Source organism: Prionailurus viverrinus, chromosome F2 (assembly GCF_022837055.1).
Source record: "Prionailurus viverrinus isolate Anna chromosome F2, UM_Priviv_1.0, whole genome shotgun sequence".
In the NCBI taxonomy this organism is placed as follows: domain Eukaryota; kingdom Metazoa; phylum Chordata; class Mammalia; order Carnivora; family Felidae; genus Prionailurus; species Prionailurus viverrinus.
In genome coordinates, this window is record NC_062578.1 from 27651414 (window position 1) to 27679137 (window position 27724).

A 27724-nucleotide genomic window follows, 5' to 3' on the forward strand; every position below is an offset into this window, starting at 1 on the left:
GTCTGTAACAGGTGTGACTATAATTTGTGGAGATTGCTTCCTCAACTACTCAGAAAACTGCTATTATTATTTTGGAAGCACAGCTTTAGGACTTTATTGCTTCACTTGTAGCCAGCCTTTCCTTTTACCCTAATATCTCTTTTTCTAAATCACTGACTAGAATTCAAAAGATTTATTCTTTCCCCATCTCCCCATCCCAAGAAAAGACACATCCTTGTGCTACCCAGAGACATTCACACTCTTATGTATCCATTAGTGCTTGAAAAGAGGAGCTCATGGTGCATGTGTGCAGTGAATATTATACATTAAAGGTCTCTGTGAAATATACTTCTCTAAGTTCCTATGTTTATGAATAATTTAATCAAATTAATAGTTTACTAAAGATCTACATGAAGACTGAAGAAAGGAAGTAAATTTTACAGAAACAGAAAACTTGCCTTTTTTGCCTTTTGTGTTGTAACGATCAAAGGATAACGGGGCTTTCTTTTTGCTTGGCTTGAAGGCAAAATACAACCTAAACCCTTGTCATATTCACTTCTGAGTTAGCAAACTTATAAACTGGATATAAACTATAACGTAGAAGTTTATACTGCTTAGGAACCCTACATTTGGACATTTACTTAAAATTTTAAAAAATTGAGATCTCTAAGTAAAAATAAATGTCCCTTTCTCTTGCTGTCTCCATTTTAGTTTCCTGAGTTTCTGGAAGGCCTGGTTTCCCCAAAGGAGCAGTTTCTGATAGAAGTCTGAAAGTCTGACCCAAGGGGGAAAAAAAAAATCAAGTATAGCCAATGAATTAAGGACAAGAAGGTTTCCAATCAGGTAGGAACACTTAGTCTCACATTCAACCACCTCAGAAAAAGTATGCTGATGGCTGGATAAGACATGACTATTTGGAAAACGATGGATATATAACATACAAGGAAGTTGTTTGCAATTCCCTATGGTGTTTATCAGAGAGTACCTTGGAGGGAAATGAATACAATAACAGTATGATGCTTTTTTTCCATTTTTAGCTCACTGTTGCCTAGTACATATAGTGATCTTGGTGACTGTTTTGTTTTTTTTTTTTTAATTTTTTTTTCAACGTTTATTTATTTTTGGGACAGAGAGAGACAGAGCATGAACGGGGGAGGGGCAGAGAGAGAGGGAGACACAGAATCGGAAACAGGCTCCAGGCTCTGAGCCATCAGCCCAGAGCCCGACGCGGGGCTCGAACTCACGGACCGCGAGATCGTGACCTGGCTGAAGTCGGACGCTTAACCGACTGCGCCACCCAGGCGCCCCGTTGGTGACTGGTTTAATCCTAGGAGGTTAGTCATGTGGAGCAGCAGATTAATCTTTTTGTTACTTTCTCCTAAGACAAATCATATTCTAGGTTGTCTTCATGACCTTTTAGTTGCTTATCAAAATTAAGGGCTATGATGACAACAAGTCTAAGTAAGGAAGAGCTGCAGTCAATGGTGTGAAGGTTCTTGTTGGGGCACACTTAGTTTTGGTCTTGGCAAAAAGTGAGTGTACATAGGGAGTTAAAAGGGAGGAAAATGGGGCATGGGAATTTACCTATGCATGTCAAAACTGCACTAACCACTTTATTTTTCATTAGCAATTTCAGATAAAACCTTAAAGCAAAATTAATAAAGATATCTCATTGTATGGCAAGACAAAAGACAGTAGTGACATCAAAATCAGGGCCTATCCATCTCATTCGCAGTTATATTCAGCGTTTACCATATCACCTGGTCTGTACTCAGTACTCAATATAAGACCCATGTTGAATGACTTATGGATGAATGAATGAGAAAAGTTAATGTGTTAGAAAATGTGTTTTATCCTTATATTTCCTTGTGTGTCGACTTCTGTATTCTCAGGATCCAGCACTGTAACTGACACTTTGAATGTAAGCAATAAAATTTGTTGCAAGAATGGATCAGTCCCCATGATTCTAAGGATAATTATAAGACCAAGACAGACCCCATATTGCGAAAATCTATGACAGAAGTATCCATTAGTTGAAAGTCTAGATCTCACACTACTGATATAGCTGAAGAATTATCTAGTTTTATTTTTTTTTTGAGTATAGTTGACACATTTGTTGTATAGTTGTAACATTCGTAATGTTACATTCGTTTTAGGTGTACAACATAATGATTCAACATCTCTCACCTATGCTCATCACAAGTGTAGCTATTGTCAGTCAGCATATAACACTATTACAATATCATTGACGATATTCCCCATGCTGTGCTTTTTATTCCTGACTTAGGCTCATTTTATAACTGGCAGCCCATATCTCCACTCCCCTTCACGCATTTTGCCCATTCTCCTACTCCCATTCCCTCTGGCAGCTGTCAGTTTGTTCTTTGTAGTTTTGATTCTTTTTATTTCTTATTTATTCATTTGTTTTTGTTTTTTAGATTCCATATATGAGTGAAATCATATGGTATTTGTCTTTCTCAACCTGATTTATTTTACTTAATACTACCATCTAGGTTCATCCATTTTGTCTCAAATGGGATGATCTTATCCTTTTTGATGATTGTGTAATATTCCTGTGCATATACGTGTGTGTGCGCGCGCGCACGCACGTGTGCGTGCGCATGTGTGTGTGTATACCACATCTTTCTTATTCATTTGTCTGTTGATGGATACTTAAGTTGCTTCCATAGTTTGGTATTGTAAATAATGCTGCAACAAACATAGGGTGCATATCTTTTCAAATTAGTGTGGGTTTTTTTTGTTTTTTTTTTTTAGGTAAATACCCAGTAGTGGAATTATTAGATCATATGGTATTTCTCCATATTGTTTTCCATAGTAGCTGTACCAATTTATATTACCACCAACACTGAACAAGGGTTCCTTTTTTTCCACATACTCTCACCAACATTTGTTATTTCTTGTCTTTGATTTTAGTTATTCTGACAGGTGTAAGGTGACAACTCATTGTGGTTTTGATTTACATTTCCCTGATGATTATGACGTTGAGCATCTTTTCATACGTCTGTTGGCCATCTGTATGTCTTCTTTGGAAAAAATGTCTATTTAGTTCTCTGCCCATTTTTGATTGGACTGGTTTTTTTTTGGTATTGGGTTGTACAAGTTCTTTATATATTTTGGATATTGACCCCTTATTGGATATATAATTTGCAACCATCTTCTCCCATTCAGTACACTGCCTGTTTGTTTTGTTTTTGGTTTCCTTCACCATGCAAAAGCTTTTTATTTTGATGTAGTTCCAACAGTTTATTTTTGCTTTTGTTCCCTTCCCTTAGGAAACATACCTAGAAAAGTGCTGCTGCTGCTGCGGATGTCAATGAAATTACTGCCTATGCTCTCTTCTAGGATTTTTATGGTTTCAGATCTCATATTTAGGTCTGTAATCCATTTTGAGTTTATTTTTGTGTATGGTATAAGAAAGTGGTCCAGTTTTATTCTTTTGCATGTAGCTCTTCAGTGTTCTCAGCATTGTTTACTGAAGAGACTTTTTTCCCATTGTATATTCTTGCCTCCTTTGTCATAGATTAATGGACCAAACAATTGTGGGTTTATTTTTGGGCTCTTTCTTCTGTTCTATTGATCTTTAGGTCTATTTTTTGTGCCAGTACCATACTGTTTTGATTACTACAGCTTTGTAGAGAATTTATTTAGTTTTAATTATTTACATATCATCCCATTACATTAGACATATTATTAAATGACTCAATTATGGATAGAATATCCCCTGATAAGCTTCTGTGCCATATTATTTGCAAAACATGATTTCTGGAGCATTTTTATAATGACAAAGATAAGGGTAATTTCAGAATCATTAACTTCTAAAATTGGTATTTATATTTTTCCACAGGTAGGTAGGATAGCCACAGTACTGCATGAGTGGCTATTTCTCTATAATCTGCTGTTGCTATCTTCTGCATTTCCAAGAGACAAAAGTCATTTCATTAAAGATAGAAATGTAAATTTTAGCATAATGAAGCTTCCACCAAACCACATGTACTCTCTCTCTCAGATATGAAGAGGAAGTAACCATCTAAAATACCACCTTGGAACTCATTGCAAAATAAGAGGAAATCCACTCATATTTAATTATTTTATTCTTTAATTGATATATGATATTCTGATATACTTATTAATAAAATCTAAGTTGCTAATGGGGAAATAGCTTTGTAATGCTTTTGTATTTATATGTATTTATCAATAATGTATGATATTACCTCCCCCACTCCATCTTTTTTCTGTATTCTCTTGAGGCAGGAGATGTAGTTATCAGTTGTTTTTAACATTCCTAGGCAGCCACAGGACTAGTATCACTTAATTAATGACAATAAATTATCCCAAAGTAGGATGTCTTTATATGGAAAATAAAGCCCTCATGTGAAGAGGGAAAACTTTCATAGCTGAAAGATTTCAACTGTAAAAGATTAACTACTAAATATGTATGTTGTGTCAAAGTAGATTCCCTTTTCTATAATTAATGACTAAGGGTTATCTTTGATAGAGGATTTTCATTTTTAAAATGCTATTATATAATAATTAATACATGCAAAAGAAAATATTCAAATACATTAAGTTATGAGGTATCATAATAAACTCCTGCAAACACACCACTAAAATTGAGAACTGGAATCAAACTGCTGAATCATTTTGTTCTACCCTTGTCCCACCTTCCAGTTTTCACCAGAGAAATAACTCTGATTTTGGCTTTATGTTCAACGTTCACTTAATTTTTATGTATTTTTTTTACTATATATATGATTTTGCTTATTTTTGATTTTTATAAAATTGATTTCACAGTTTATATAGTCTTCTGTGCTTGCTTTTTTTCACTCAACATTATGTTTCTAAGGTTCATCCTTGCGTGTTGTATTAGTGTTCATTAATTTTCACCACCGTATTTCATTGTAAATGTAAGAAAATGTGCTTATTTATTACTCTATTGATGATATTTTGGTTGTTTTGGACATATTATGAACACTGCTTCCATGAACATTTATTTTATGTTTCCTGGTACACATGTGCAAGACTTATTTTAACCATATTTAAGTAAAAGTAGAGTTGCTAAGTCATAGGGAATTATATATTCAACTTTAAAGAAAATGACAAAATGTTTTCCCAAGTTATGGAATCAATTGGAAGTCCTTTTGTTCTATATCTCATAGGTTAGAGTGGCCAATCTCCTTGGTATAAAATCTCATTTGGTCTTAGTATTAGTCTCCTAGTGTTGCCCTAACAAAATACCGCTGATGGGTGGCTTAAAAAACAGAAATTTCAGTCTTCACAGTTGTGCAAGTTTGAAGTGCAGTAAAAAGGTGTTGGTAGGTTTGGTTTCTCCTGAGTCCTCTTTCTTTGGCTTGCAGATGACTATTACCTTCTCGCTGTGTCCTCACTTGACCATTTTTACTGTATATGTGCCTTCCTCTTCTCATAAGGACACCAGTCAGATTAGGTCCTCTGTTATGATTCCTTTTAACCATAATTACCTTTTAAAAGGCACTATTTTCAAATACAGCCACAATGGGAGTTTGGACTTTGAATATGAATTTTAGGGACTACAATTCCATCTAAAACAGTTTTAATTTGTGCTTCCTTAATTACCAGTAGGTTTAGAATCCTTTCATTTGTTTGTTACTATGTTTCCTGTTCTGTGATATTCCAGAGAATATCTTTGGTCCATTTTTGTATTATCCTTTTCTTATTAGCTTCTTTTTATTCTTTAAATACAAATTAATAATCCTTTATCAACTATACATGGTACAAATAGGTTATGTCTTCTCACTTTTTTGATCTTGTGATAAACTGCAGCTCTTAATTTGAATGAAATCAAATTTAACTTTTAGGTTAGTGCCTTTTTGTCTTAAAATATCCTTTCCTAGCTTGATGTTACACAGATATAGCAGATTTTCTTCTAAAATTTATTTTTATTTTTTGTTTATTCTGTATTCAAGCCATTAATTCATCTAGAATGTATTTGTATGCATTATCCAATTTCTTTGTTTCCTGATGAATAACTAAGTTTCCCAGGACTGTTTACGAAATAGTCCATCCTTATCTGAATAATCTGTAGTGACTTCTCTGTGATATGTCAGATTTCCAAATACTGTATATTATAGTCTGAACTCCTTATTTTGTTCCATGAGTCTATTTGATTACCCTGAAACAACACCACACTGTCTTAATATAGGCTTATAATAATCTTCATATCTGTTGAGTAAATCCTTCCATGTTAATGTTCTTTAGGTGTTTCTGAGCTATTCTTGGCCATTTGACCACTCATAAAAATTTCAGAAGTAGCAGCTCCACAAAACCTCTGTTAAGTATTTTGACTGAAACTGTATTGAATATATAAATGAAGTTGGGGAGAATTTACATGATTATGATGAGTCTTTCTATCAATAAACAAGGTGTATCTCTCCATTTATTTAGGACTTCATTAATATCTTTCAGTAGGCTTTATTATTTTCTCCACAAATGTCTTGCACATCTTGATTTGGGTTTATTCCTAAGGAACTTTAAATTTTAAATGATTTTTAAGAACTCTGTTTCTGGCTTATAGAAATGCAACAGGTTTTTGCATCTTGAGCTTATATCTAACCATCTTGCTAGTACTGCTTATTAATAAGAGAAGATTTTCTCAGCAAAGAGAAATAAATGTAAAATTTGTTAATGTAATTAATAAATATAATTAATAAATGTAATTTTTAAAATTTTAGGTCAGCTCTGGTCAATAGATTTTTCTGTGATTATGGAAATGTTCTTAGTGTTATTCAACAGTATAGCCTTTAGTTGCACATGTTTTTAAAATTTAAATGTAAATTAAACTCAACAAAATTAAGATTTCAGTTCCTGACTCAAACTAGTGCACATTTCAAGTATTCAATCGCCACATGTGGGTACTGCATATCATACTGGACAGTGTAACTCTAGATAATCAGACTGTGGAACCATGCAGTCCCAGGATTTTTTGTCAGTGGCATAGTGAGGTCTTCTATGTGACAATTATTCTTGTTATTAAAAAGAAAAGTCACTTAAACTAACCATCCATCCCTAACTTTTTAAAATAATCCCACGTAGCTTTCGCCATCCATGATTTTTCTTTAATTTTATTTATTTTGAGAGAGAGAGAGAGAGAGAGAGAGAGAGAGAGAGAGAGAGTGTGTGAGCGAGTTGGGGAGGGGCAGAGAGGGAGAGAGAGAATCCCAAGCTGACTCTGCACTGTCAGCACAGAGCCCAATGCAGGGCTCAAACTCAAAAACTGTGAGATCATAACCTGAGCCAAAATCAAGAGTCCAAGTCTTAACCAACTGAGCCATCAAGGCACCCCCTTTCACAAATATTTTGAATCTTACTTATATTTTACATAACCTACTTCTTTAATTAAGTGTTTACTTTACTGTCCTAAAGTAGCACATACCACAGTATCCAAAGTTCCCTTCACTACTGGTAAACTATGATTGAATGAAGAAGCCCTTGTTCCACTACCTTGTTGGTCTTTCTTATAATCACATATTAATCTGTATCAGCCTTCATATTCAAAATCCACCTTCAAAATTATCGACTATTCCCATGATAGTTATCTTTATTTCATTCAGCTAGTATTACGCCCTTCTAAGTGTAGTTTCAATTATTTTCTCCTAAAAATCTCATATTTATCCATGTGGAAATGCATCTCCTACTTTTTCTTACCCTATTCTGAGTTCTTTCTGTAAATGAATCCTCATGAGATTTATTTCCTCTGACTTTAATTACTTAATATTTTCTAAAAAACTTAAAATATTCTGGTAAGCTCCTTTTTTAAAAATTATTTATATATTTTAAATAATGTGTTATGATAAGAAATTATACTTGGTAACCAAAAAACCTGAGTCCTAGTCTTTACCTATGAAAATGAAATAAATGCATTCAAGTAAGTCATTTTATATATAAGATTTGTTCTGATTCTAAAATCATAATGATTATTTAGAAAATTCTGTTTGAGGGGCGCCTGGGTGGCGCAGTCGGTTAAGCGTCCGACTTCAGCCAGGTCATGATCTTGCGGTCCGTGAGTTCAAGCCCCGCCTCAGGCTCTGGGCTGATGGCTCAGAGCCTGGAGCCTGTTTCCGATTCTGTGTCTCCCTCTCTCTCTGCCCCTCCCCCGTTCATGCTCTGTCTCTCTCTGTCCCAAAAATAAATAAAAAACGTTGAAAAAAAAATTAAAAAAAAAAAGAAAATTCTGTTTGAAATATGAAGAGATTCAAAATCTATAACACTCTTGAATTCTACAAAAAATCTATAAAAAATGTAGGGATTTCCCCCTTTTCCCATAAATTTAATGTATAAATTATAATTCTTCATCCCTCACCTATAGCATACTATAGCTGCAGTAGACACAAAGACAAAATATGTATAAAGATGGTGCACTAATTTTTAAAATGGATACTTTTGTTTAAAAATTTTAAAATTGTTCGAAATTGTTAAAATTTTAAAAATTACCTAATTTTTCACAACTTTTCCATTCCCCATGACACTGCAATCAATCATGAACTATTTGCTTTTCTGTTTGTTAAAGCTCATTTTACAACATCAAGCATTAATTTATCCTTAACATAGGAAATTTTGGAAAATGAGCTTTCATAATTTCTAGTATTACATACTCTCCAAGATTTCCTCCTTTCTCACTTGTTATTCCTTACCAGTATACTCTGGTCATGACTCCATCCTCAGTGTCTAACTTTAGAATGCCGTAACCTTCATTCCCTCTTCACTCTCTATCTACACTCACTACTCATGAGTTTTAAACTGGTCCCATCACTTTAATGGGTAGATGACTGTGGTTCCCAGATTCGTACTTCTAACCCAAACCACTCATCCAAGCTCAAGACTCGTTATTTCAGTTTCCCACTACCTCCACTCTATGCATAGTAGACATTTCAAAGTCAACAGGTAAAACTAAATATTTTCTTCTGATTCACCCCTTCCACTCCAGTTTTTCCTGGCTCCATAACTCATCCAGTTTTTCAGACCAAAAATGTTGGAATCATCCTTAAAAATCTCATTTCCCCACAATTCCCACATCCAGTCCATGAGAAATTCATGCCAGGTCTAACAGGAAAATATATTCTGAATCTACCTACCTCTCACCATCTTCAACTCACTCCAAGACACCATTGCTTGTCTTATCTAATGCAATAAGCAGCCTCTTCCATGGTCTCCTGGCTTTTTCTCTTGCCCCAACCCTTATAGTCTATTATTCAGTACAATAGCCAGACCAATCTTAAAAAACATCAATCAGATCACATTATTTCTAAAAATCCATTTCCATCACTCTTAGAGTAAAAATTAAGCTGCTGTACATTTCCTACATGCATTCAATGTTTCTTCATTTATAATACTATCCTCTCACACACTTTCCTTCAGGATTTTTCTTTTTGTAATGGTTTTCCCAGGATCAGGGCCTTTGCATTTGCCACTCCTTAAATTTTGGAAAATCTGTAAGATTCCTCCAAACAAGATCTTGGAAGGCACTTATATTTCACTCTGTGGAGACGTTTTGTAGAAGATATTTTTGCATAAGATAGATATATTTTACTTTGGAGACTATTCATATTTCTATCAATGTCTAAGTTGGTTAAATAACAAATGTGAACTAACAGAGCTAAAACAAAATTGTTATAGTTAGTAATACCTATGTGTTTTAAACAGTGAGCTTTAAAGAATTATAGACATGTGAGGTACACCGTAGTCTCAGTATTTAATGCGTAAGAATCAGCTGAGATGTTTCCCAAATATCCATTACTCTCTACAGAGATGCTGAGCAGGAAATTAGGACAGGCTCCAAGAACCTGAATTTTAACAAGTACCTCAACTGATTCTGTTGCAAATGGTTTGCAGACAGCCTTTTGAGAGACACCGAGCTGGTGTATTTTCTTAGATACATGGAGACCAGACATGATTACCAATGATCGTACAACTCACTAATGAGATGCAACTGTGACTCACCAAACAGATGAACTTAAAACCTAAGTGATAAAAGAAGAGGATCCAATAAGAACCAATATAGATGCTATCCCAAGCTAGGAGTTTTGCAAATCCATTCATAGAAATGGACTGGTAGTTAACAGTCAAATAGCACTATATATACGTGTTGTTGTGTATTAAAATATATTTTTGTTACATATTTTTTTGCTATAAAATTATGTGTACATGTGTGTCATAGATATAGCTAAAGGATATAGATATGTAAAAATATGTAATCTAGGTTCAGTTCTTCAGATGATACTTCATAATGTCTTTATAATTCTCTGAATAAAGAACCTCTTCAAATATTGTTTAGGGAAGAAAAATACTTGTCTATTTCTTTTCTCATCCACTTCCTTATCCCTTCCCTTCTTGGACAATTTAGTCCAGAAGCTATTAGATGAGATCAAGTTAGCCTTTGCTGGTGTGGGGATGGTGGGCATGCAGGGAACCACAGTGCTTTGGCATTGTGTCTCAGAGCCTGAAAAGGGTGAGAAGGATGTCTGCAAAAGTGTGGAGTGTTGAAGTCTGATTGGCATGAGAAGGACATCCTTATGAAGAAGTGGTCATGGCAACCACTCAGTACAGATAGTCATAACTTGTACTAGGTGAGGAAAATGTATGGGATGGGAGAATGTCAGGTATAAGAATGTGTTTAACAGGGAGATTGATCCAATAAGTAAGGATATTAAGGATACGGTAATCAATGTTTCTCATTATCTGAGGAAGGTGTTAAAATAGGAAAAGGACGGAAACTAGAATGAACTTTGTGGTGTTAAATGAGGATCAAGGATATTAATGTGAACTCATGATTTTCAATACACAGACAGAGAAATAAACACAGATATAATGTGAATTTGTACATGAACATATAAATGTTTATGAATATGTTTTTTCATATGTGTGTACGTATATATGTACATAAATGCTCTAGTTCTGTCTGTTTGAAGTACCTGGGGCTGCTGCTTGCCAATAGCAATGAGCACACCTAGTGTCCAGATCTTTGATTCAAATTACAGGTCTCCAACTGAAGGAACTATAGCTTTTTAGAGAAATGACTGATTCCAAAGCTAGGGCACAGAAAATATAAAATGACTGTAGACCATATTATGGGTTCAAGAAATAAGGAAGATATTAAAGAATAATGATGAGGAACACCTGGATGACTCAGTCAATTCAGCATCCAGCTTGGCTCAGGTCATGATCTCACAGCTTATGAGTTCAAGCCCTGCATCTAGCTGTGTGCCGACAGCTTGGAACCTGCAGGCTACTTCGGATTCTGTGTCTCCCTCTCTCTCTGCCCCTCTCCCGCTCGCTCACTCTCTCTCTCTCTCTCTCTCTCTCTCATTCTCTCAATAAATAAATAAATATTTAAAAAAAAAGAAAAAAAAAAAAAGAACGGTGAAACACCCAAAGACATATACACCAAATTGAAGGGGTTCCCACAGGGCAAATCTTGAACAATCTAAGTCTCAAAATAAATAATGATAGAAACAAATTATAGTCCATTGAATAAAATAAGACTCTATGAGTTCATACTGATGTAAATAATTAAATTTAATAAATTATGTTTGATGAGAAACAGGATATTTACATACTCACAAAGTACCTTACCATAAAACTTATGAATGAGGGAAAGAGAAAAAATAACTTTATAGTGAAGACTGGGTGACACCCGTCAACCAAATACATAAAATTAATATCCTAGTAAGGGTATAAATTAAAAGTTTGCCAAAATTGTTTGATAGGATGCACTAAGAATAGAGATTTACTACTGTGATATTCCTTCCAACTATATATATCCTAAATTTAATCATGAGACAAATACAAACAGCTAAATCCCACAAAATATCTGGGTCTGTAATCTTTAAAAGTTTCAAAGTTATGAAGGTCAGCATGAGAAAATTTTCCAGATTAAAAAACTAACGAGATAGGATAACTTAATGCAACATGTGGACTTGGGATTGATTCTGTTATTTTGTAGGAAATGACTGGGATAGTCGACAAAACTTAAAAGGGGTCTGAAAATTAGATAGCACGGTAGTAATGTGTCATGTTAATTTCTTGATTTTGATTTTCATGATTATACTTGGATATATGTTTGTAGGAAATCTTAAAGTCTTTGAGGGTGACAGTGCATTATGTTGGCAACTTACTCTCAAATGGGTTGGGTGTATTTTCATTGTCATTTCAACTTTTCTGTTAGTTTTGAGATTATTAAAAAAAATTACAAAGATAAAGGAAAAGATTTCTGAGTCAAGTAATCCTCCTCCTGCTGGCAACTAGCATAGTTAAAACTTTACAATGATAGTCTGCTTCTCAGTCTACATGTGCTAATTACTCTTACTAGCACTATATACTTCTGTTGGTTGTATCACTTTCCATTTGAGGTTTCTGGGTTTTTTTCCTAATGATGTTTTTTTTCTTTTGTTTTTTGCTCTATCAAATATCTATGAAATATCTATGAATCTGGTAAAGTCTTCTCTGTATTAAAATAAAATCAATATGATACATAAGAATGAAAATAGGTTCTTGAAGAAATTTATAAATTCCTACCTGCATTCAAATTGGAGTAAATTGGCCTGCAATTCATAAACAAAACAAAACAAAACACTATAAGGAACACTTGGACTCAGGAACTCAAAACGGTTGCACGTGTTTATCCTGTAAGATGTCTATAATGAAACAGCAGGATAAAGACTGTCTGTCCAAACCGAAATACAAACTTTTAAATCACGTTTCAGATCAGACCATGGAACAGCAGGCCAATTCAGTAAAAAAATTGAAATAATTCTTGTTTTCAACAATTTACTAAGTCAGCATTTGGAATAATGAAAAACTTACCTTTGACTCTAAGAAAACTGGACAGTCATTAGTTAAAGCAAATATGTCGTCCTACTGGCCTACACCTGGCTAAAAATAGTAGTAAGACTTGAGAACACCCGGGGACACTCAACAGACTCTCTAAATATAGCCTTTCCTTTCTCTAAAAGCTTTTAGAAGTATACTATCTTTTGTGAAAACTTGGCCTTTATAAAGGACACATGGACACTAAGGTCGGTGACTTTTAGGCCTAGAAAAGCTTTGAAGTATTTTCTCAGTTTGGGAACCCACATTTTGGAGTCATGTAAACTGAAGCCCAAGAAATTCAGTATTTTGCCTAGCATCAAATGGTAAATAAGTAATAATGATGGCACTCAAACCTCTGTCTTCTAAATCCACTGAACATGGATGGCAGGTAGTAGCTTGAAATACCTGCTTATCGGGGCGCCTGGGTGGCTCAGTCAGTTGGGCGTCCGACTTCGGCTCACGTCATGACCTCGAGGTCCGTGGGTTCGAGCCCCGCATCGGGCTCTGGGCTGACAGCTCGGTGCCAGGAGCCTGTTTCGGATTCTGTGTCTCCCTCCCTCTGACCCTACTCTGCTCATGCTCTGTCTCTCTCTGTCTCAAAAATAAATAAATGTTTAAAAAAAAAAAGAAATACCTGCTTATTTTCATCACCCTCAACAACACATTCTTTCTATGCTTTATCCCCCTTACTTCTTTAAGAGGGTTGAAAACAATCTGTAAAATTTAGCTATACTAAATTTTTAAAATTTTTCTATATGATATTTCTATGTTAAAAATGTGTAAGGGCATTTTCTTTGCTTCTTAAAATGCCTCTGCCTACATTTACAGTATTTTACTGTTGAACTATTGAATAGTAATAAGCATAGAAACACATTCTAGTAGAGGAGACAAGTGTTAGGGGCAATATGGTAAGGAGTAGAGTAAGTAGTAACTCCAAGGGAGATGGGGAGAAAAAGAAGAGAACAAAAATGTGATTTGTTTGGAAAAAATTAACGGCAAGTTAATGTTTGGCTATACCTAATACAGTATAACCGAACTTAATTTAAATTCCAGGTTAACTTCTGTTGTTTGCATTGCCACAGACTAGGGAGTAAACAAAGCAACACAATTTTTGTGTTCCACTATTTTGTATTAAATTCCTAATGATTTCTACAAGACTTTTTTTTTAATAAATAAAAAAACAAGACTTGTCTTTAAATTATTTTCTCTGTTGGCTTGCACTTTAATAAGCTGACAAATGGAATTTAGCTGAATATTTATGATTAACCCTGTGCCATAACTTTTTAAATGTTTATTTGAGAGAGAGTGTGTGCACATACCATGCACACACATGAGTGGGGGAGGGAGGAGAGAGAGAGAGAGAGAGAGAATCCCAAGAATCTGCACTGTCAGCACAGAGCCTGACGTGGGGCTCAATATCACAAACCATGAGATCATGACCTGAGCTGAAATCAAGAGTCAGATGCTTAACCAACTGAGCCACCCAGGTGCCCTAACCCTGTCCCATAATTTTAAAGGCACTAGAGATTGTGTGTGTGCACATATGCACACACACATATACACCCATTTCCTATCAACTATTGTGCTACCTTTGGAACCAATGAAATAAAGTTTTCAATCAAAAAATTATTACTGTCATGTAGACAAAAATCAGATATAATAGTGGGGGCAGCCACTGGTGAGGTTAAAAGCCACCCTAGGTGATTTATACACGCAGCAGGATTGAAGGTCTCACTTCAGCTGAAGCACTTCGATGGCAGTATAACCAAGCATGGCTCTATTTTCATATCTGAGATCTGTTTTTTTTTATTCTTTTTTATTTTATTTGAGTATAGTTGACATACAATGTTACATTAGTTTCAGGTGTACAACATAGTGATTCAATATCTCTACACATTATGCTATACTCACCACAAGTGTAGCTACTATCTGTCACTAAGCAATGCTATTACAATATCGTTGACTGTATTCCCTATGTTGTGCCTATTATTCCAGTGACTTATTCATTCCATACCTGGAAGCCTATATCTCCCACTCTCCCTCATCCATTTTGCCCACTCACCCCCACAACCATCAGTTTGTTCTCTGTACTTATAGGTATGATTCTGTTTTATGTTTGCTTGTTTATTCAATTGTTTTTTTTTACATTCCACATATGAGTGAAATCATATGGTATTTGTCTTCTGAGACCTGTTTTACTTAGAGTTCTTTGGCAAATGCTTCTATGTGTTTTTATACTATTTGGCTGTACTATAAATTATCAAAAGTTGGTGTGAATTAATGAAGTGATTTGCAAAAGTGAAAGCCTAGAAGATAAGCATGAGGTCTCCTAATTAACATTCAAATAAATTTGGATGACACAGACATTCTGGAAATTAGCCAAAGACGTTAATAATTCATAGTGCTGAAATAAAAAATGTTCTAGTTATGTCAATACAAAAGAAATCCTAATTTATACCACAAGGTAATAAAGTCTAAAAGTTTATTTGTTACATATTTAGTTAGTACCCTACACTGAACATATAATCCTTCTCTGAAATTTGGAAGACGAACAAAAATAGAAACTCTCCACCCTCTTGAGATCTCTTAGTTTCAGTTTACTGTAACTTCATAAGTAGTATTTTATTTATTAAAACCAATGTTTACCACTTTAAATAGTTTCTTAAATGTTACTAATAATGCAATTGAGTAATAATGATAATTTAAACTACTGATAATAGAGTTGATATTAGAGATGCTTGATATTGATAGCAAAATGATTTTGATAATCTACAAAATGTCATGAGGTTTTCCAGAAGAACAACTTGTCTCCTAGACAAAAAGGCACTTATTATTTGTCTTCTCACCTTATAAAAAGTTACTAAAATTTGTATTATATCTTATTTTTAAATGTTTATTTATTTATTTTTGAGAGCCAGGGGGAGGGACAGAGTCAAAGGGAGAGAGAGAATTCCAAGCAGGTTCCACATGGTCAGCACAGAGCCATATGCAGAGCTGGATCTCAGGAACCGTGAGATATGACCTCAAGATATGAAATCAAGAGTCAGAGGTTCAAGCCACTGAGCTACCTAGGTGCCCCTAAAATTCATATTTTAATATAGTTCTGTGTACTACCTCATTTTGAAACTATCAATTTATATATCCACGGTATATGGCGTAAATATCACATATATTTCTCAATGGCTACATTAATATTTTCTTAATTTGTTAAAGTATTTAATGCATGTTGCTGTTCTTTAGCATTCACTTTTCTCTCTGGAGCCTATCCCACTGACTTCAAAAAGCCTGATAAATCTGAAAATCTCATAGTAATGTATGGAAAATCTTAAAATATAATGATGGTAGAGAAAAACAGTATTAAACATTGTGCTGAAGTTCATTCCATTAATAAAGAGATAACATTCAGACATATAATAAATATGAAAAACATTTATTATAATATACTGAACAGGACATTTTCAATAAAGGGAGATATTGAATACCGTATAGAAAATTCATATCTGCAAAGCAGATGAATTGGCAATGATGATATATATACTTAAATATATGGAAACATAATCATAGCACCTGTTTTTCTTTTTGGCTGAAAAAAGGAGTATTGGAGTGCTTAAGTACTATTTAAGTTGGAATAGATATTTAGACATTATGCAGAAAATACTTGATTGCGGAAGAGCAAATATTAGCATGTGTGTAAATGTGGGTTTCAATTAATGCATTTTCATTCATGCAGAAAGGAAAAGAATGCCAAATTACTTTAAATGTGGCATTGTGATACCTTAACGTGCCATTCTTAGACTTTTGCTGCTGCTGCTTTTCCTTTAGCATTTACCAAAGAATGCCATCTTGTCATTCATCTAAGTTAGAATTCTAGAAGCAATCCCAGTATTCTCACTGAAGGGCCCCCTACCTACCTTCATGCTCCTCACTCAAAAAGTCAAATTCCTGGCTCTCCTATACTAGACAGCTCTCTCCAATGTAGGCCTGCTTTTTCACTCCCTGGCCCAAGATCTCTGCCTCAGCCTCCTACTGAAGTCCCTTCTAGTTCGTTGTGAGTAGGGCCTTTTTTAAAGATTCCTCAGTCCTAGGCAACTGCACTTTTGGAAGCTTCACATGACATCTTATCAGTTGTATTAAAATGTTTCCATATCAGAGGCTCCCAGGTGGTTCAGTTGGTTAAGCATCCAACTCTTAATTACGGCCTGGGTCATGATCTCACTGTTTGGGGGTTTGAGCCCCACATTGAGTCCTGCATCAGGCTCTGCTCAGACAGTGCAGAGCCTGCTTGAGATTCTCTCTCTCCCTCTCTCTGCCCGCCCCCACTTTCTCTCTCTCTCTCTCTCTCTCTCTCTTTCTCTCTCTCTCTCTCTCTCTCTCACACACACACACACACACACACACAATAAACTTAAAAAAAAAGTGTCCATATCACATAGTCACTGTAATTTATTGATAACTAACTCTATGAGAGTTGAGCAACACTATAGTTGATAAGCTGCACAAATACTAGTGTTCAAAAAAACTAGTTAGACAAGTTTTTATCACAATATTGCAGATTTTTTTCATGTTTTGAAACCATTTTTTAAGGTGTCAATTTAATAAGTCCTTCTCAAACTCTGGTAAGTGTCCCTGGTAAGTGTCACAAGGCTGAACAGCCCTGACTGAGGTGGCTAAAGATGAGGACCATTACCTGCATGAGTAGACCAGATCTGTGGGAGCTGGAATGCAAAATGTTTCTAGAACAAATATAGAAACCAAGGAAGGGATGGTACTGTCATTTAATGTGTGTATCAGATGATAATATTAAAAAACAAGGTACTGTAGGGAGGTTAATAAAATGCCATCCTATAAAGTAATGCCTCAAAACAGTATGTGAACTGTTTACATACTTTTAAAAGAAATATTGCTGACAAACCATCAACAGAAAATTAAGTTTCTTATGCTCTTAAATGGCATACTGGTTTTGTAAGTGGTTAAATTACCTACCAGTTTCATGACTTAATGTTTCCAGACCCTTGTTATTTCATCTTTAAATTGAGATAATGAGAATACTCTACTTGATAGAGTTGTTGAGAATTTAAATTATATAATTCTAATAAACTGTTTAGTATGGAATCTGGCAAATAGCTGATATTTTGTTATTACTGATAAAACACTAGTAAACAATAACTGTTTCATTCTTTTTATGGTCATTGTTACAACTTGGAGCAGACCAGAAAATACTACTGAGCTTGATTTGACCTTTCATTGTTATTTTGAAGATGGAAAAGTTAAGAATGAGTTATTTTGAAAAGAAATGTGTCAGTGTTCTAACATCCTTTCAAAAGTTAAATATTTATTTGATATAGAAAAAAAACAGTTCAATAAGAAGGTATAGATTTGCAAATTATCTTTCCTCCTTGCAATCATACAGACCCAGAAAAGGAGGAGAAAAGACAAAAAATTTAGAAAGTATTATATAACAAAGAACAGCACCAGCCCCAGGCTTTTAATGCTTTTATAATTTTGATGTGAATAACCCCAGGCTTCCATTCTGACATCAGTACTACCAGAGACTGTGTAAGACATGGTCAGTTTGATTAACCTCTCTCTGCTTTAGTTTCTTCATCTATAATGTGCAAGTAATATTACTTGTCACTTGCCAACCAGCAGTATTTCTTCAGCTAATTGACTGTCTCAGCAGGGATGTTGCAAAGATTAGCTGATAAATGATTTATAAACCCTTTGAAATATTAAGTAAATGATGTAAAAAGCTCTAACAAGAGGACAGAACAAATCATTCCATGCATTAATTTGCTACTTAATTATATATGTTTTATATATTAAAAAAAAAACACCTTGAAAAAAGGTAACCCTCAGCACAGTGAAAATAGGACAGATTACTAGGAATTCTAGAGTGCTTTTTGTTGCTGTTATTTTTTTTTAATCCTGTTATAATTAAGAATATACAGAAGAAAAAAAGTGTATTACAGGAAATGATTATAGTTCACCTCCTTAAATTTATGAAAAGTCTTCAAGACAGGAAAAGAACTGAATAAAAATAAGGAACCATGCTTCCTCAGCCTACTTTTACTATTGACAATGGTATAACCTTGATAATTTTACTTAACTAATGAGGATTTTGAGTAAGATAATTTTTAAAAATCTACAAAATATTTCTTATAGATATAAGAACAATATACAAAATCCTGTGCCAAGCACTGTTAGGGACTAAAAATTCAAAGACCCAGATCTCAGGAAAAATATATTATACAGAGAAGAGTGATATGAAAATAATTAAATAATAATTCTTGCATAGCGCCAAATTAAATGAACACTGTAATACATTATTCATTATACCTGGAGATGGGAAAAGGGTGTAGTTTATAAATTTGGTTTGAGAGATCACCAGGGTTTTGTTGTTATTGGGAAAGAAGGGCATTCTAGGTTAGGAAAACAGGATTAGAAAACCATAAGAACACCAGACATACTGCAAATGTTAGCTATGAATGAAACTTAATATGCATGAGAGAGGTAGTTGTAGGGAAAGGTAAAGTAGGTTGGCTTCAAATTCTAGAAGACCATGCAAAAAATTTTAACTATGTTTAGTGGGTTTCCAGGAACCATTGAAGATTTTTGAGTACTTTATGTTTTATAAAGTTAATTCTGGTGATAGTGGAAAGCATAAATTGGAGAAGAATATGTTTAGATAAGTAAGTAGTAAGCATATAATTCCAATAGTCAAGAAACAGATGATGAAGGTAGTGACCAGAGAAAAAATGGAAATGAAGAATGTAAGAGAGACATTGAATAGACAGAATTAAAATAATGAGGTTTGAAAAATTATTAGATGCAAAGATGAGATGTGAGTAGTTATTGGGATGGAGTAATTGAAGACAATTTTAAGAAATCTGTCGTAGGTGGCTGACAAAATAGTGGTAATATACACTAAAATAATGAGAAGAATGAATAGTTTGGAAGTGGAGGTGGAGATACAGCAAAGGGATTCCATTTTGAACCTACTGAATTTGTGTTTTTGAAGACAATCATGGTGGATTTTCAACAGGCAATAAAAATTCTCAAGCTATACTTTAGAAAAATATCAGGCCCCCAAATCATAGATTTGATAGTCATCTATATATACAAGTGGCAGTTAAAACTACTGGGGTAGGGGAGCCTGGGTGGTTCAGTCGGTTGAGCATCCGACTTCGGCTCAGGTCACAATCTCACGCCCTGTGAGTTTGAGCCCCATGTCAGGCTCTGTGCTGACAGCTTGGAGCATGGAGCCTGCTTCAGATTCTGTGTCTCCCTCTCTTTCTGCCCATCCCCTGCTCATGCTCTGTCTCCCTCTCTGTCAAAAATAAATAAACATTAAAAAAAAAAAACTACTGGGGTAAATGGGATTACCAAACAGAACATAAAGAACAACAACAAGAAGAATAAATATTATTTAAGAGATAAGTGGGGGAAACAGCAAGATGAAATTTAAGGAAAAGACTATGGGGATGCTAACAGCAGTAACTACAGTAGCCAAAGGAGGAAAAACATTTCAAGAGAAATAACAATGTAAAATTCTGTATACAATTTGATAGGGATGATTACTGTGAAAAACCTTGAATTTTGTGATTAATCTGTGTTTTTTTCTTTGAGAAAGCAGTTCTGGTAAATTGATAAATAACGTAAGTCAAACTGCAAAGAAAAATAGAGGAAGCAGGGAAAATTAGTATCTACCTCTTTTCCTATAAGTTTGGGAGGAAATGAAAGTAAAACAAGTGAGTGACTTAAAGAACATACAGCGTTAAAAAATGGAATATATTTTATAACACGGGAAGTGTAAGCAATTTTATAGGCATTAGGGAAATAGGGAAAAGAAGCAAAATTGAAGGAACAATAATGGGAGAGAAGAGAGAATCAAAAACACCAGTCAGATATTAATGTTGGGCAAAAGACTCTTGAATAAAGAGATGGACAGTTTTGATGTGAGGATAAAGAAAGAGGAATTGAAGAAAATTATATAGGATGACCTTGATCTTTTCATAGAGTCATTAGGCAAGATTTTCTATGAAGAGTAAGAATTTGAAAGAATTTGAAATATAAATAAGACTTGAGAAGCACAGACAAATAAAGAAACTGCTGTTGTTAGGGATGATAAAGAGGTCAGCAAGAAATGAACAAAGGGATTTATGAGTAGCTTTGAGGTCACTTGTTGCCTAATTAGTGAAACTATTTCCTAAAGGAATATACCCTGTGCTTCTGGCTTTATAACACTTTTAGGTTTAGATTTCTCATTACAAAGTTTTGATTTGCTAAGTATTGTGGAAAGGAAAAAAAAAACAGATTTGAATCAGACAAGAAATTAAGTAATGATACAAATTACTAGATTATGAATTTACAAAAACAATTTGAAAATTTGCCCATGTTAAAAAAGGAAATATATATATCTATGTTCATCTATCTATACAGATATCTATATATATCTTATGCCTTCATAAGAGTAACAATTATCACATCACTAAGATCAGAGATGAATTGATGAACAGAGAGAAGAATGAGAAGAAAAATCATTAGTATCAAATAATTGGAAATTTTTTGAACTTGAGAATTTTTTTATATACTGAAAATCAGGGAGAAATTGAAGAACTTGCTACAATGAAGGCCGATGGCATAGCATCTCTAATAGTCAAAATCTTATTGTGAAAACCATCAAAAGACCTATTCTTTTTCTCATATTGGGTAAAATGCATTCTAGCAATGTTTTGAATGTAATGAAAAGATCACTGCCTTGGAATCAGAATAAAAAAAGGTTTGGCTTCACCTAGTTAATACATGTTGCCTCTTCTCTGTGATATAAATCAGTATATGAGATTACTTTTTGAAAGTATGCTTTTGATAGGACACTATCCAAACTCTTCTGAAGTGCAATACCTGTCCCTATTATACCAAATGATACTTTAGAGCATGTAATGTCATGACTTGGTGCAGAAATTAGAATTACACCTTAAGAGAGGAGACTTTTGTGGAATTTTTAAAATCGTGTCTATTTATAGGGCTGTGGTCTTTTTATTTCTTCCTTGCTGAGATTTGCTCCAAGTATAACTAGAATATAGTTCAATTCAAGGAAAAAGGTAATTGAGGCAGCATCAAGTTCTGGAACTCTGTTTTGAGCTCAAGAGACCTAGTCTGAAGCCCTCTGATTTTGTGAGATTAAGGGCTTGCTTTTTGGGAATAAGCTACTAGAATCTTAACCCTGAATTAGATAAATAAGTAGTACCTTTATACAGGAAAAGAAAAGAGAAAAAGATGGGTAGTACTTAGCATGGAAATAAAACAGCTGATATTTCCAGAATATTTTAGGAATGAACAATTTGCTTGCTAAATTCTTTGCAAAATTCTTTACAATTCATTATAATAGAGTTTCCTTCTAGGAAACTTTCCTGTAGGTCTCCTAAACCCTTTCAGTCAGTCTCTGAGATACTTTCAGTAGGTTCACAAGTTCAAAATTATTTTCATAATTATGATATTTGCTTTTTTTACTTGGCAGACATTTGCACAAATGGTGCAAAAGCATGGTGGGAAAAACTGTTGGCACCTTAGCACGAATCAAGTCAGCAACACCAAACTCCACTAGTAACCCTGGTATTCTTATACACCACCATACACTCACAGTTAATATTTTATGAATACTAGATTTACCTACAGATATACTTGATGAAGCAGTAAAAAAATATTAATTTTGTCAAATCTTGGCCCTCGAATACAGAGCTGTTGAATATTCCTTGTGATGAAATGGAAAGTCACATGAAGCATTTCTGCCAGGTACCAAAGTAGATGGCTGTCTCAAGTCAAGTACTTGGGTGACAACTTGGGTTGAGAGCTGAACTAGCCACTTTTCATAAATCACCATTTTTACTTGAAAGAACAACTAACAGGCAAACTGTGGTTTTTCAAACTTGGATATTTGGCAGAGATATTCTTGAAAATGAACAAAGTGAGCTTGTCACTTCAAGGGGAGCAAACTCCAACTGTGTCTGTTGCCAATGATTAAATCTGAGCTTTCAAACAAAAATTATAATTTTGAAAAACTTATTATCTGTCCCTGTGACCTTGTCAGTTTCCCAGTTCTTGAAGACTTTGCTGATGAGTTAGGTGGTGTTACCAACAAATGTGATATTGTACAATATAGTACCATTTGGCAATTTTGTATAACCTAGTGAACCAATATCCTCCAAATGACCAATGCTTGATATTAAAAAATATATATATATATATACACATACATATGTATGTGTGTGTATATATATACATATGTATGTATGTATGTGTATATATATATATATATATATATTTATTTAATAAGCATAAGCAAAGATCCATTTAAAGTACAAGGTAGACAATAACTTTCAATAAAAGAGTATGGAAAGTATTTGATATGATTACAGATTCCACATTGCAGAAAAAAAAAAATCCACAATCATCTGAAAAGGCTATTAAAACTCTCCTCACATTTCCAACTAAAAAAATCTGTATGAGGCCAGATTTTCCTCATATAATTCAACTAAAACAACATATTGAGACAGATTGAATGCAGAAGCAGACATGAGAAACCAGATGTCTTTTATAAAGCCAGACATTTACAAAATTAAGCCAGAGAATTGCAAAATGGAAAACAATGCCATTCTTTGTCACTAGTTTTTTTTTTGCTTTCAAAAATATATATTTCACTAAAAACATATTATTTATGGAAACATTTAATGGGTTTATTATTTATATTTTAAATGAATTAATAAATATTTTTAAAAATTTCAATTTTAATACCATATGGTAAATATGAGCAGATATAACCACATAAACAAAAACTCACTACTGTTCTTAAAAATTTTTGAGAATGTAATGGATATCTGAGACCAAAATGCTTCAGAAACACTAATGTAGACTAAGCCCTAAGCACACAGTAAACTACTCAGGGGCTTTTAACACACGTTGCATGATTTCATAAAGAACAATTGAGAAGTTATGTAATTGTATTTGTAATATGGGACAGGAAGAATTTTCTTTCTCTTTTAAACTTAAAAGAGATCATACCATTCATATTAGAGAGAAGACTTCAGTGCTTGCTGATGGCATTCTCTCCATTCTTTCTTCCAAGTCTGTGAGTCTCATTTCATGTGTCCCCATTTACAGGAGTAAAATTAGCATGTTATCCAGTCACCATTTGGCTCATGACTCAATGTCACTATAAAAATCATTTTAGCAGCTTCATAGGCCCAACTTCTTTTAGGATACACATCTGTGTGGAATGCTTCAATTTGTTTAATATAGGAGACGTAAGTACATACTTTTCCTATCCTCTTGCAATCTGTCTAAATCTGTAAAATCTGTTAAGGTAAAATCTTTTGGTTTATTTTTGCAAATAATTTGTCCATATGATATTTAAAAAGGTAAAGAGCATAAACAAGGGGAAGACCAACATGAATCATGAATCTCAGTTCAGAAATCCATTATAGAAATGAAGAATTTTTAGAATACCAATATACTGTTTCTTTTCTTAAAGAGTGAGAAAGTAAGATTTTTTTTTTTTAAGAAGGGGGAAAGAAAAAGCAAGCTTGTTTCTTAGTTATGAATTTTTATTGGATTTTTAGATATCAATATTTGGAAATTTATGTTTTATAATTTAATTAATCTAACTTTAAATGGTGCATTTAAGTAATAAAATGCTTTCTCTCTCTCTCTCTCTAATCAGACTGTGAATATTAAAATAATTGGCTGTTTTGTATAACTGGATAAAAAAATAACATTTTATCTTGTTTGTATCCAGTACTACCATTTTGTGATATCTACAAAATTCTAATTAAAGCAACATAAACAGGAAACTCTAGTGAAGCCCACTTTTGGTCAATTTTGCAGGTTTTATTCTGATTAGTTTTTTTTATAAGGCCATGTGTGCTAATTGCTACTCTTTTAAACATCTACCAGCTGCTGATATTTATTAGATGTTTTTAAAACTTTTATCATTATTTGGTAGGTATCAATCAGACATAATCATTTGGCAATAGGTTCCCCAAAATATCTAAGCAAAACTACAAGTCATTATACAGTGGAGTATTCAGTGTAAAAGATATTTCCGGTCTCTGATAGTCATAGCACTAAACTGAAGAGCTGTGTCTAAATGTTTAACTGAAAGCAAAAATAACATAGCTACCCTGCATGTAAAAATAACTCTTTTTGAGCACCTAAGGGGAATTCACTAAAAGAAATATAATCATGGAAAGAGAGAGAGAGAGAGAGAAAAAAAGAGAGTTCATAGAATCTATATATTTTGTCTAAAAATATAATTGTATTGTTCATTCATGTATTTATATGTATGCTATTTGTCAGCTATTTTTCTTTTTACTGAAAAATAAGTCTATTGTCCGGAGAAATAAAATGTAATAAAAATGAAATGCTACTTTTGTGATAACTATTATTATAATAATAATTATAATGGCTACCATAATTGAATGTCCAGTACTTAGCGTATCAACCTAGTAAATATGTTTCATAAGTGCTTAAGGAGAGGAGAAGTTTATAGGAATAAACTCTTCTCACAATCATCATTAGTGTCTTTCAATCCAATTGAAAGCCATATATACGCATTTTAAAGGTGAGCACAATATACATTTACATATGTCATAACCCTGTTTCTTATTTCATGTTCATGTTACTTAAGAAAATACCATGTGAAGGGGCGCCTGGGTGGCGCAGTCGGTTAAGCGTCCGACTTCAGCCAGGTCACGATCTCGCGGTCCGGGAGTTCGAGCCCCGCGTCGGGCTCTGGGCTGACGGCTCAGAGCCTGGAGCCTGTTTCCGATTCTGTGTCTCCCTCTCTCTCTGCCCCCCGTTCCTGATCTGTCTCTCTCTGTCCCCCCCCAAAAAAAAAATAAATAAACGTTGAAAAAAAAATTAAAAAATAAATAAATAAAATAAAATAAAATAAAAAAAAAACAAATCTCCTTAACCAAGAAAATACCATGTGAAAATTCAAATTAAGTTGTTGGCTCCCCCCTTTATAAATAGAAATACTGCCAGGATCTTTTAACATTCCCAGATATATAAATCATTGCACAGTATACATTCTTTTTAATTCATATCTTCTCATGGAAAATGTCACCACTTTTTTCTATCTCATTCTTGACATTTCAAATCTCCTTCAAACTACTATTAGCAAAGTGAATAAGATACTAAACCCCCACAGGCACATGTATTATTATGACAGTCTACCAAGAAAAATGATAATGGCAAAAAAAAAATAAGGATTTTGTTGCAAAATACAGTACCTTTTTATGCAAAACCCATCAACCTGGGTTAAGTCATAGTTCTGTGTATTATTTAGCAATCACTTACTATTTCTGGGATTTATTTTCTTCATCTGAAAATGAGGATATTTTTGCATACATCATAGCATTGTTATCAGATGGGAAATAATACCAGTTGTGCTTTTTTAAAAGCCTGAGTTTTAAAAAGCCATAAAGAGACTAAGCGTGAAAGACAGTAACAGTGATTGTGGGATGAATTTATTCCTGTAACTCACCTTTCCTGAAACTTTTATGACATAACATTTATTAGGTTGATGTGCATGTGAAACTCTAAATCATCAAAGTAATGTAGAACCTAGATACTGTGTTGGTTAATTGGTGATAGAGTAGATAATGAAAATATCTTTATAACTAAATAACATTAAACTACTCCAAGGTCAAAATCTTTATCCAAACTCATAACTTACTCGCATACAGGCAATCTGGTAAAACAGAAAAAGTAAACTGGGACTTTCTAGACCTTCATTCCAGAACTTAACTAACTGTTAAGTGAAGATGGTCAGACCATAGAACTCTCAAGTCCTCAGATCATGTACATGTGAAAAATTCTGGATTTTTAGGATTTGGTAATTTAGTATAAACAGGGAAGAGGGAGGTTCTCTGTGGCTACTAATGAAAGATGTAATATATTTCTTCTTCATTGTTCAATTCTATGCAAGATACTTTTATCTAGCACTGACTTTGTGCAAAGGACTCTACTAGGAATTGTATGTAATTAAAACATTAAAATGTAGTTCCTGTCTTGTCAGAGCTTATGATCTGTCTAGAAGAAGACAGTGCTACTTAGAATTTAAGTGCCTTGTACAGGCACAAATCAAGGCCAGTGGGAATGCCAGCTGAGGAGACAGGGGAAAGAAGACAGAGAGAAGATGGCATTTGGCTGAATTTTGAGGGCTAAATCCATTTCACTGAGCAGATTTGTTAGAGGAAGGCATTCCAGGTGGAATAACAGACTTGAGCAATACACCAGCAGAGAAGCTCTGGAGAAATAGTGTATGCTATTCAGCAACATACAAAGTATGAGAGCTAGTAGTTGAAGTTAAAGCAACAAAAGTGGGTTCTTTCCAGATTATGGAAAAACTCAGCTATAACCCCAGGATGAGCTTTTCCTGTTTTACAGAAAGTAAATATGAGTGACATCAAATAAAAATCAATATGACTTGGCAAGTTATTAGACATGGATATCAAGTGAGAGAAATAAGCAAAAGTATGCTCCAACACAGTGTATTGGTGAGGCCAGTTTACTCTATTTGTGTTTTGTTGTTGTCTTTTTTATTGAATTTGAAATGCTTATGCAAAACCAGGTGAAAATACCTATTTAGCAGGCAGTTGACCTTGTGTGTGAGGAGCCTGGGAAAAGAGATGCATACTTTTGCATTATCCCTAGTGAGGAATCAGAAGCCTCAGGATTAGATGAGTTATTCAAGTTAGAAAGAAAAAAAAAAAAAGGTCAAGGACTGACCTAAGTTCCTATAAAAATGTCCCCTAGGAAAAGAAATTTGTGAAGAATACAAAAGTCAAAATAGGATGAAACCAGAATAGTAAGATGACAGTTT

The 27724-nt window shown here is 34.0% G+C and overlaps 1 protein-coding gene and 1 long non-coding RNA gene across 3 annotated transcripts in view; one reads left to right on the plus strand and one right to left on the minus strand.

The window, feature by feature from the left end:
• PKIA (cAMP-dependent protein kinase inhibitor alpha) overlaps positions 1–27724 on the plus strand; it is a 95572-nt gene that overhangs the window by 57454 nt on the left and 10394 nt on the right. The window contains exon 2 of one of the 2 annotated variants that reach the window (XM_047843003.1): positions 691–822. The exons of the other annotated variant lie outside the window; for it this stretch is intronic. The gene's annotated coding sequence lies outside the window, so the exon portion shown is untranslated. The remainder of the gene's footprint in view (positions 1–690; positions 823–27724) is intronic. 2 annotated transcript variants of the gene reach the window in all.
• Positions 1–27724, minus strand: part of LOC125156771 (uncharacterized) — a 104656-nt gene that overhangs the window by 16867 nt on the left and 60065 nt on the right. The gene's annotated exons all lie outside the window — the stretch shown is intronic.